This window comes from Cervus elaphus, chromosome 1 (assembly GCF_910594005.1).
Source record: "Cervus elaphus chromosome 1, mCerEla1.1, whole genome shotgun sequence".
Taxonomy (NCBI): Eukaryota; Metazoa; Chordata; class Mammalia; order Artiodactyla; family Cervidae; genus Cervus; species Cervus elaphus.
Window position 1 is genome coordinate 95,520,300 of NC_057815.1, and position 11,019 is coordinate 95,531,318.

The 11,019-nt window shown below is 36.6% G+C and overlaps 1 pseudogene; it reads left to right on the forward strand.

The window, feature by feature from the left end:
* The first annotated feature begins 3,689 nt into the window (after positions 1–3,689).
* On the forward strand, positions 3,690–10,243 carry LOC122703262 (annotated as a pseudogene).
* Positions 10,244–11,019: the final 776 nt, after the last annotated feature.

Sequence of the window (11,019 nt, forward strand, 5' to 3'; positions counted from 1 at the left end):
AAAGAGGAAATACATGGACAAAAAACACATAATCATAGTAGGTGTATTTCTTCCAGTCCATGACATAGAACATTAAGAAAAAATTTTAAATAAAGTTACAAAAGATCCATTTGACGTAATGAGAAAAAATTTGTATTCAGAAACTCTATATTATTAAAGCTCAGCAAAAGAACACAAAAAGTTTAGAAGTCAAAATTCTGCTTCTGCCGTGCACACTGCACAGAAGCTGTGGACAGCTCAGTAAGAAGGGAGAGGGTGGTTTAGTCACTAAGTCGTGTCTGACTCATGTGACCCCAAGGACTGTAGCCCCCCAGTTTTCTCTGTACGTGGGATTTCCCAGGCAAGAATACTGGAGTGGGTTGCCACTTGCTTCTCCAGGAGATATTCCCATCCCAGGAATCAAACCCAGGTCTGCAGCATGGCAGGCAGATTCTTTACCAACTGAGCTATAAGGGAAGCTTTTTATAGAAAGGAAGAGAGGGGCTTTTTCTAGAGTATGGGCTTTGCTGAATGTATCCATGTATGGGTGAGATGGAATCAGGTACTCTCTAGATTTAGATACTCTCAAAAAGCAGAGATAGATCAGCAACTAGATATCTCAGTAAACATTGCTCAAGAGGGGGAAGGAATACAACAGGAAAATTATGTCACTGGTGAGAAAATATCGCAGTCATTTAGAAGACTCAGTCACTGTTGCCTCGTGGACATCGGAGGTCCAATTAGAAATACTTTCTCCTACTGTCTTTTGAGACCATTAACACCGTGTTAGACACATCATAATCTGATTTCCTAGGAGAACTGATTTTTGTCAGTTGAGTTAATAGTAACTCAAAAGCAAGAAAACATCTTTCTTTCTGTTTTTTTTTCCTTTTTCTTCTTTCTTTTCTTCCTTCTATCTTTTTTCTTATTCATGTGCCCATGAAAATTACAGAAATACAATAAATTATAAAAATTGGAAAGATTATCCCTAGGTCTAGAATTTAATAATAAAACTTTAAAGTAAAACACCTAAAATTCTACCACTAAACACAGAAAAATCTCGTTTAAAACAAATCTTAGGTTGAATATAAAATGAAAACATTTCCAGACATCCATAAGATAATATTTCTCAAACTGTTGCAAAAATATCTATAAACAAGGAGTTTTCATATAAAATTGCATAGCTCTATAAATACTAGTGTTAATAAATAGGAAATAATAATAAATTTAGAACCAGACATGGAACAGCAGACTGGTTCCAAATTAGGAAAGGAGTATGACAAGGCTCTATATTGTCACCCTGCTTATTTAACTTACATGCAGAGTATATCCTGAGAAATGCTGGGCTGGATGAAGCACAAGCTGGAATCAAGATTGCCAGGAGAAATATCAAGAAACTCAGATATGCAAATGACACCACCCTTATGGCAGAAAGCAAAGAACTAAAGAGCCTTTTGATGAAAGTGAAAGAAGAGAGTGAAAAAGCTGGTTTCAAGCTCAACATTCAGAAAACTAAGATCATGACATCTACTCCTATCACTTCATGGCAAATAGATGGGGAAACAATGAAAACAGTGACAGACTTTATTTTCTTGGGTTCCAAAAATCGCTGCAGATGGTGACTGCAGCCATGAAATTAAAAGGCGCTTGCTCCTTGGAAGAAAAGCTATGACCAAACTAGATAGCATATTAAAAAGCAGAGACACTCCTTTGCCAACAAAGGTCCGTCTAGTCAAAGCTATGGTTTTCCCAGTGGTCACGTATGGATGTGAGAGTTGAACTATAAAGAAGGCTGAGCACTGAAGAATTGATGCTTTTGAGCCGTGGTGTTGGAGAAGACTCTTGAGAGTCCCTTAGACTGCAAAGAGATCCAAACAGTCCATCCTAAAGGAAATTAGTCCTACATATTCATTGGAAGGACTGATGCTGAAGCTGAAACTCCAATATTTTGGTCACCTGATGTGAAGAACTGACTCATTGGAAAAGACCCTGATGCTGGGGAAGATTGAAAGCAGGAAGAGAAGGGGACGACTGAGGATGAGATGGTTGGATGGCATCACCGACTCAATGGACATGAGTTTGAACAAGCTCCAGGGGTTGGTGTTGGACAGGGAGGCCTGGCGTGCTGCAGTCCACTGGGTCGCAAAGAGTCGGACACGACTGAGCAACTGAACTGAACTAAACTGAATAAATTAATTAACTGTACATTTTAGACATGAGAAAATAATATAAAGAGAAGAGAGTAATAATATTTTTGAATTAATATTTAAAATCTCTTAAATGACAGCAATAATAAATTCAAAAACATTCTCTGAAGCTAAAGATAACAATAAAATGGATAAATCACTTGCTAATTTATCAAGAAAAATAATGCTGGAGAACAAAGAAAAAAAATTTTAGGTAAGAGAATGCATAACTCAACAATATACAAATGTATTAGAGAATCTGATAGAATGAATGGTTCTTCTAAGGGAAGACTGATTGTAAAAATGTTACCACAAAAGAGATTAAAGAACAATTAACAGAAGAAATAAAATGATAAGAGTACAATCTTCTTCCCAAAAAAAACACCAATTATTATCAATTATTAAAAATAGATAATATTGATGATGGTTGAACTCTTGGAGAACATAGGGAAAGAAGGGATGTTTCAGAATAAATTTTATTACTAAGCTAGCAAAAACAGCTCAGAAGTTATAGGCCAGTGCCACTCTTAAACATCAATATAAAAATGCATAAGAAAAATACATGCAGACGTGCTACATTGCTTCAGTTGTGTCCGACTCTCTGTAATGCTATGAAGTATACCCCGCCAGCCACCAGGCTCCTCTGTTCATGGGATTCTCCAGGCAAGAACACTGGAGTGGGTTGCCATGCCCTCCTCCAGGGGATCTTCCCAACCCAGGGATCAAACCCACATCTCTTGTGTCTCCTGCTTTGGCAGGCATGTTCTTTACCACTAGTGCCACCTAGGAAGCCCAATAAAAATGCAAGTACACAAAGAAAAAAGCCTCAGTAGCACAGAAGGCAATAACACACTGTAACCAGGTTAGTTGTATTATAGAAGAAGAGAATACTTTGATATTATAAAATCTATTCATATAAAAATGCATTAATTTTCAGAGTCATGAAATCATGTCAAAAGAGAAAAACATTTGCTAAAATTAAACATTTATTTTTAATTCCAGTGATTAAATAAAAGGTACAATACTTCAACCAAAATATTTTATCATATTTATCAGAAAATACTGAGAGCATTTCACTTAAGCTCAGAAACCAATAAAAGATGGCCTTGCTCAAAAGTATTCTTAAATTTATTCTGGAGCTACTATTAATAAAAACACTCACATTGCAGAAATCAATAAAAAAGAATGAATGAAAGGTCAGTTCATAGACTTGAACACAAGTTTTTAGATATAGTAAACATTGCTCAACCTGACTCATAAAAAGGAAAAAAAATTTAGTTCAATAATAAGGCAACACACACATACATACACACACACAGAGGATCCCTAATGACAGTAACATGATTAAATGTATCTTCTCTAGAGAAAGCTTAAATGTTCTTCAGCTGAAAATCACTACTAACATTGTTTATCCCAATTCCATCATAGCCCCTGGAAGCTCAGGTTCTCAAGGGAGCGAGTATTGATCCCTTGGGCTCCAACTCTAAACTCCCAGGTAGAAGGAGGCGCACAGAGACCTTGATGGCCAATCAGCCTTTACCAGCTGCAGAACGAAAATCTGGACGCAGCTTTCATGTAAGTAAAACAGAGGTCAGCCCGTTTTTCAAAATCAGCCGTGTGTCATCCCAGTGTGTGCTGGAAATGGTGGAGCAAAGGGTCAGAGCCCATGTTCTAGTAAGTTTCACCCCAAGACCAGGAATAAAGGCTTCATCCCTGGTGGCGTAATGAAAAATGGAGTGAAATCAGCTGAGTGTTGCCCAAGAAGGATATGAGTGAACAGATGATTGAAAGATTAACTGAGTGAGTGAATGCATCACAAATGACTTTAGTGCATTATTTGCATGTGTTATTTTAACCAGTTTTGAGTGCCCATTCAAAGCCTGGTCTTGTGCTTAGAACTTTATATAAATCACCTCACTCGGTCATCATTACAAAGCAGACTTAGCTTCTTTCTCTTACTCTATTTTATTAATCTTGAAAGCAATTAAAGCTATTTTAAAAAGAAAAGGGGACAAAGTTTATTAGTTTAAAGGATTCTCTCTCCGCACTCCCATGCCCAAAGACAACCATTAGAAATTTGGTGTGAATTCTTCCTGAACTTTTCCATGGATAAATAAGGAAAATGAGAGTGAGCGTGAAAGAAAATTTTCTTTCGTAAGGGTCCAGCTCTGCATATTATTCTGAAACATGCTTTGTTCATTTGATAATGAAACATGAGCACCTTTCCGCGAGAGTATGTGTTTATCTCATACTTTTTAGATTATGTATTGACTCATGTATCTACTTTGATTTATTAAACCCTATTTCCAATGATTTATTAAACCCTATTTCCAATCTGATGCTAATGTACATGGTGTTACAGTGGACATCACTGCCTTGTAGGTCATCCGTGCTCTCAGTTTTATAGGGAGTGGGACAGAGGACTAAAGGATTACATGTATTGTCTCTAAATGTGCAACCAGAATTCAGCTCCAGGTCGGTCTGTCTCCCTTCTGCTGCACAGTCATGACTGCAAATGAAGCTTCAAAAGCGTCAGGGTTCAGTATCGGTTAAGCAGGTCCAAAATGCTCAGGTACTTGGTTTAAGTGTGTGCATGTATGTTTTATGCCTTGACTGATGTTTCATAACTCTTTAAAAATACCCCCTTATATCATACATTTTACTTGAATTCAAATAGATTAAGTTAATGTGGTAAGTGTCATTATGGCATAAAGATTCTAGTTTAAGTGGACTCATGACCTATGCTAGCTTCCTCTGATGAATGCTGTCACCCACAGGATGGAAGCCGCCTTGAAAGGGTTGCATTTAGTCTATTTCACAGCAAATTTTCCTGAAGCAGTAGCTAACACTTATAATGTTTAGCCCTCCCTCAACGTTGAAATTTGAAAGGAGAGAATTGTTTTCTTGCTCCTTCACGACAGAATTATCCTACTCTGTTCAATTCTCAAGGTATTTCAAAGAACCAGATTGTCCACATCAACCACAGGTTTGGTTTCCTACACTCCCCACCACTAAAGGCCCATTCTTAGTCCAAAGTGACCATTGCATCTGTGGAGCCACAGCGCTGCCTGGCGTTACTGAAAGCAGAGGAAGGAGCCCTCTACTGATGTATGGGGATGTGTGGTTTTTGTGAGGAACTTCTGTCATTGCACAATATTTAAGGTGCATAAAAATATATTTAAGATAAGAACCACTCATGTAGCCTCCATCTAACTTCTGAAACTTGCTTTTTTTAATTACTTAGCACATTCTTTGAGACATTTATCCACACAGACAGCATTGCTCCAATTTAGTGAATTTACATGTGATTCCCAGGTAGTGCTAGTGGTAAAAATCTGCCTGCCAATGTAGGAGACTCAAGAGACGTGGATTCAATCCCTGGGTTGGGAAGATTCTCAGGAGTAGGAAATGGCAACCCATTTCAGTATTCTTGCCTGAAAAATTCCATGGACAGAGGAGACCGGTGGGGCTATAGTCCAGGGCGTTGCAGAGGGTCAGACATGACTGAGCAACCTAAGCACACAGTCTATTCTCGCTGATTCATTTAATAAATAATTTTTTTCCATGTTCAAGAATACTGCTATGAATAATCTGTGTATATACTTACATATGCACATATTCATACATATACTTACATGCATATGTATGGTTATGTGTATCTTTGCATCCTTGCTTATGTGGTCAAATATTTATCTAGCATATGTACCTATATTGGAAATTCTGGACCATACAGAGACATATATTATTTACTAATATATCCAAATTTGTCTCCAATATGAATGTGCTAATTTACATTCCCACCACATTCTCACCTAAAATTTACATTTTAGACTGAAGAGTATAGAATTACATTTCAATGCAGTATTAACATACAATTGTCTGATTACTATTAAGTTGTGCATATATCCATATTTCTATTGGCCATTTAAGTTTTCCTTCTATAATTGTCCTGATTATAAGTTTTGTGATATTTTCCCTTGGAGCAATTTGTAGAAATTACTTAAATACACTGGATATGAATTCTTTAACATTTATATGTGCTTCAAACCAATTTACCTGAGTAATTTTCAGTCAGTGTCTGGTCTTTCCTTTTTTAATAATGTTTCTATCTTTACATTTGATATAGTTGAATTTTCAATGTTTTACATTTTGTGACCCTATGTCTTATTTAAATTTCCACTGCATAGTTAAGTCATAGACATTCTGTTGTGTTTTAGTCTCATAGCTTTGTAATTTAAGTTTTTAATCTATTTGGATATGATGTACAGTAGAAAAGCAATATAATTTTTTCACATGTATAAGTATGTGTAGACCACAATTTACTGGACCGTTTTTCATTGATGGACCAGCTATGATTTTCATACATTGAGCTTCCAGAGACTTGAACATCTGTTTATGGTTTTTCTTTCCTCAGTTCCATTGGTCTGTTTATCTACCTTCACACCAGTACCACACTGTCTTTATTATTATTGCTTTATAATCAATTCTGATATCTCATAGAACAAGTTCTTCCTTTTAGACTACTGAAATCATCTTAACTATTTTTTAGCTCTTTTCTCTTCTAGATAAATTTTATAAGTTTGTGAAAGTGGGCATAAAATTCTCTTTAGCACATCATTGAAAATAATTTGAAGGGGAATATCATGTTGATACAACTTCATCTTGATTGTTGGTGGAAAATAATTTTTCCATGCTTCTGCTGTTTCTCTCCTGCCAAGGGAGCTGACTTTGTGTAATCATGGCCATTCCAACACCACTTTATTCACACGGTTCCTAGAAAGATGGAGTGATGTGTCTGACTAGTAAACCTGAAGACAAGCTGGCATGCTCTGCTCCCCCTTATCCGCAGGAGCAGCCAGCCTGCTGAAGCCTGGTGCCCCTGCATTTCAGAGATGCTTCCCCAGGAAGTGCAAGAGGCGTGCCCCGGTCACTGCCGCCAAGACTGAGTGGACGAGCCTGTCTACTTACAGTGTCTTTCAGCAACAAGTATTTCACTCAGAAACATAAAAGTCTTTCCCCAGGTATCTAAAGGTGACATGGTTTCTACCTACTCACTATCTTTTATGTCTCAGTTTGTCCAGATCCTGGGAAAGGAAGAGAATAACTACTTACTAGAGCCTCTTTGAGACCCTAGTAATTGTTTAATGTATAAATGAGCATCAATTTTAAGGCGCTCAGCTTTCTTCACAGTCCAACTCTCACATCCATACATGGCCACTGGAAAAACCATAGCCTTGACCAGACGGACCTTTGTTGGCAAAGTAATGTCTCTGCTTTTTAATATGCTATCTAAGTTGGTCATAACTTTTCTTCCAAGGAGTAAGCGTCTTTTAATTTCATGGCAGCAATCACCATCTGTAGTGATTTTGGAGCCCAAAAAATGACTTAGAAGCTAACAAATTGATTATGTTTGAATATTATAATTTTTAAATCCTTCAAATTTGTTGGAAGAAAAAACCCTGGGAACCATTAAAGAACTTGTTTCCCAAAAAAAGATAAATAGTATTTTAATATTTCACATGCAAACACACAAACACACACACAAGAGTTACTATCATTCTCTGCCCACTTAGTCTGCTTTTTCTAGAAAAAAATTGAGTAAATACAAAATAACTATTTTCTAATTGCATGTATGCTATGAAATATTATGGCTCAAATATTATGTACCAGCCACCCAGTATAAAGAAGAAAATAAATTTTATTATTACATCTAACTCTCCTGGGTATATGAGCTAGAGGCAGGAATGGACTTTGTCATTTTTTTTTTTTTCAGAAGGAAAAACTATAAGGACAAAAATGATGAATTACTGTTTTAAATTTAAGGACTTCTGATCTGTGAAAAATACCAAAGATCAAGATAATAGATAGAATGTGAAAAAAATCTTTGTCAAGTCAACATCAAAGTATTCAAATCTACATTAAAAAGAGCCTTCGTAAATTGAATCATAGAAACATTTGGAAAAAGTATTAACAGGCAATTTACAGAAAAATAGAAACCCAAAATTCTAAGAATATTAGACAGTGAGCAAAGTAATTTTAGGTTAGGGAAAAAATAAAAATTAGATAGCAGTTTATATCTATTTTCCTGACCAAAAATAGTATTAGGAAAATACCAATGTTCACTAGCATGTGAGGACATAGGAACCTCCATGCACAATTAGGAGTGTATGCTAACACATCCATCAAGGAAAATGATCTGGAATAATTGGTCAAGTTAAATATGTGCATACCCTCAGACTCAAAATTTTTGCCCCTACTATAACACCCTAGAAAATTTATCATACTGAGTTATTTGTAGTGAAGACAAATTGGAGGCAGTCTGCTATTCATCACTAGGAAAGCACGCAGGTAAATCAGGATGGATGGACGTCATAGAGCAGTGCTACTCAATGTGTGGTCCATGGACCGGCACCAGTCCTTGGACTTTCTGTTTCCACTCTATGATGGGGCAGTGATGAGAAGTGAGATGGAGCATATAAAACTGTTACAGAATTTTGACAATGCTAAGAATTTTTTTACTGACATTTACAAAAATATTAAGCCACAACAGTTTGGAAATTTTACAAAGAAAGTTATTCTTTGCCATCTATACTTTGATAAACACTTCCATAAAGGTTTATGGACTGCTACAGGTCCATGAGTCCATCATGGCAGAGAACAGTTCCTAAGGGTGAGGTAAGGGATAAAATGAGAATGTAGAGATAAAGGGGAGCAAGATCAGATAGAACTCTGTGGATATGTCAAGAATTCAAATAAGTCATTATTACTTAAACAAACTTGGATTTCTAATTAAAATATAGAATGCATACAAAAGCATAATTAAATAAAAGCATATTTAAGCATATCTCACTTGTTCCTGAATTGATATGTTTGTGAAATACCAATCACTCTGAATTCTGAGAACATAGACAATGGTCCATGACCACTTCCCCTAATTACAGATGAAAATATCTAAGTCAGGTATCAAGGTTCAGCCTTTAAAATCTAAGTCAATTATGTCATGAAAATTATTCTCTGACTTAACTGTGAAATTAAATACTGTACCATTTCGAGTTTCACAATTAGGTAAATGATCACAGTCCTCTTAACTTTCTCTGGTCTTTTTTTTGCACCTTTTCAGCTGATTCTTAATTTTGCCAACCATGGAACAGAACAATGGCACTGAAGTAGCTGAATTCATTCTCCTGGGATTCACTGGTCAACACAAGTCTTGGTGTGTCCTCTTCACAATATTTCTAATGATCTATATGGTCACCGTGGTGGGTAACATTGGCATGATCCTCCTCATCAAGACTGACTCTTCCCTTCACACCCCCATGTACTTTTTCCTCCAAAATTTGGCTTTTGTTGATCTCTGCTACACCTCTGCCATCACTCCTAAGATGTTGCAAAACCTTGTAGGAACAGAACAATCCATCTCATTCATAGGCTGTATGGTGCAATTACTAGTCTATGGGGCTTTTATAACAAGTGACAGCTACATCCTGGCTGCGATGGCAGTGGACCGTTATGTGGCCATCTGTAACCCTCTCCACTATCCAAGAATCATGTCCCGGAGGGTCTGCATTCACCTGTTAGTTGGATCATACTTCGTAGGTTTCCTAAATGCCTCTGTAAATGTAAGTTTTATTTTCTCACTGAGCTTTTGCAAATCCAATAAAATTAATCACTTTTTCTGTGATGCACCCCCAATTCTGGCCCTCTCATGCTCCGATATTTACTTCAGCAACATGATGCTAACAGTCCTTGTGGGGTTTAACATGACATTCACTGTGTCAGTCATCATCTTTTCCTACACATTTATCCTGATCGCCATCCTGAAGATCTCTTCTGCTTCAGGGAGGAAGAAAGCCTTCTCGACGTGCACTTCCCATGGGACAGCTGTCACCATTTTCTAAGGGACGCTGTCTTACATGTATCTGCACCATCGTGCAACAGAGTCTCAAGAGCAAGAAAAAATGGCTTCTGTGTTTTACGGGGTTATGATCCCCATGTTAAACCCCCTCATCTACAGCCTGAGGAACCAAGATGTGAGGAAAGCCCTGAAAAGAGTTGGAAAGAAGTGTTTCTGGTTTTAACACCAATGACTAACTCAACAGGGTTCAACAAGTGAACCAACATTTCTCAGCAGCAGAAGATGTAGCAAGTGCTCGTAAGACACAAAAGCATCCCTTAGTTGTATCAGTAGCATCTGAAAAATATTGAAAAGCATCTCAAAGGATTAAACAAGCTTCTAATTCATTTGTTTCTCAAAAAGGAAACATCTAACATCTAAAAAGAAGATCTTTGATACTTCTTTTACACTTTTTGAGGCGCCTTTTTCAAATACTCAACATTAAAAAGGAAAAGAAAAGTGAATTAAGGAGAAACACATAATTGTATTATATGAATATATTAAATAAATACCTCTATTAACTAGATTATAAGGAATCATTAGGACAAAAATCTATTTATCTTCTATTAAGAAGTACTAATACCCTGCAATTTTTGTATAGCTCAGCTACTTTGATTTTGTAGAAAAAAAAATTTCTTGAAAGACTCATTTCTTCAGAGGAAATGCACAGAAAAGAAGAGGAGGAGAATTTCCATTGATTTGGGGACACTGAAAATCAATATCCCTCCTTCTCTACAAGTTCCCTAAACATTAGGATATTGACTCTAGAGTCAGAAAGATGTGGATCTTACTAATTTTATCTTCTGTAAATCTATCTTTAATCTCCAATTAAATCCCATTAGAGGTGTATTACATTAACAAAATCCAGTGCAGTCTGGTGCTATAAAGCAGGCTTATTTATGCAGAGTTGTTACTTTGTACCTCTGTATCTTCAAGAATGAAGAGAAATGCGGGACTCTA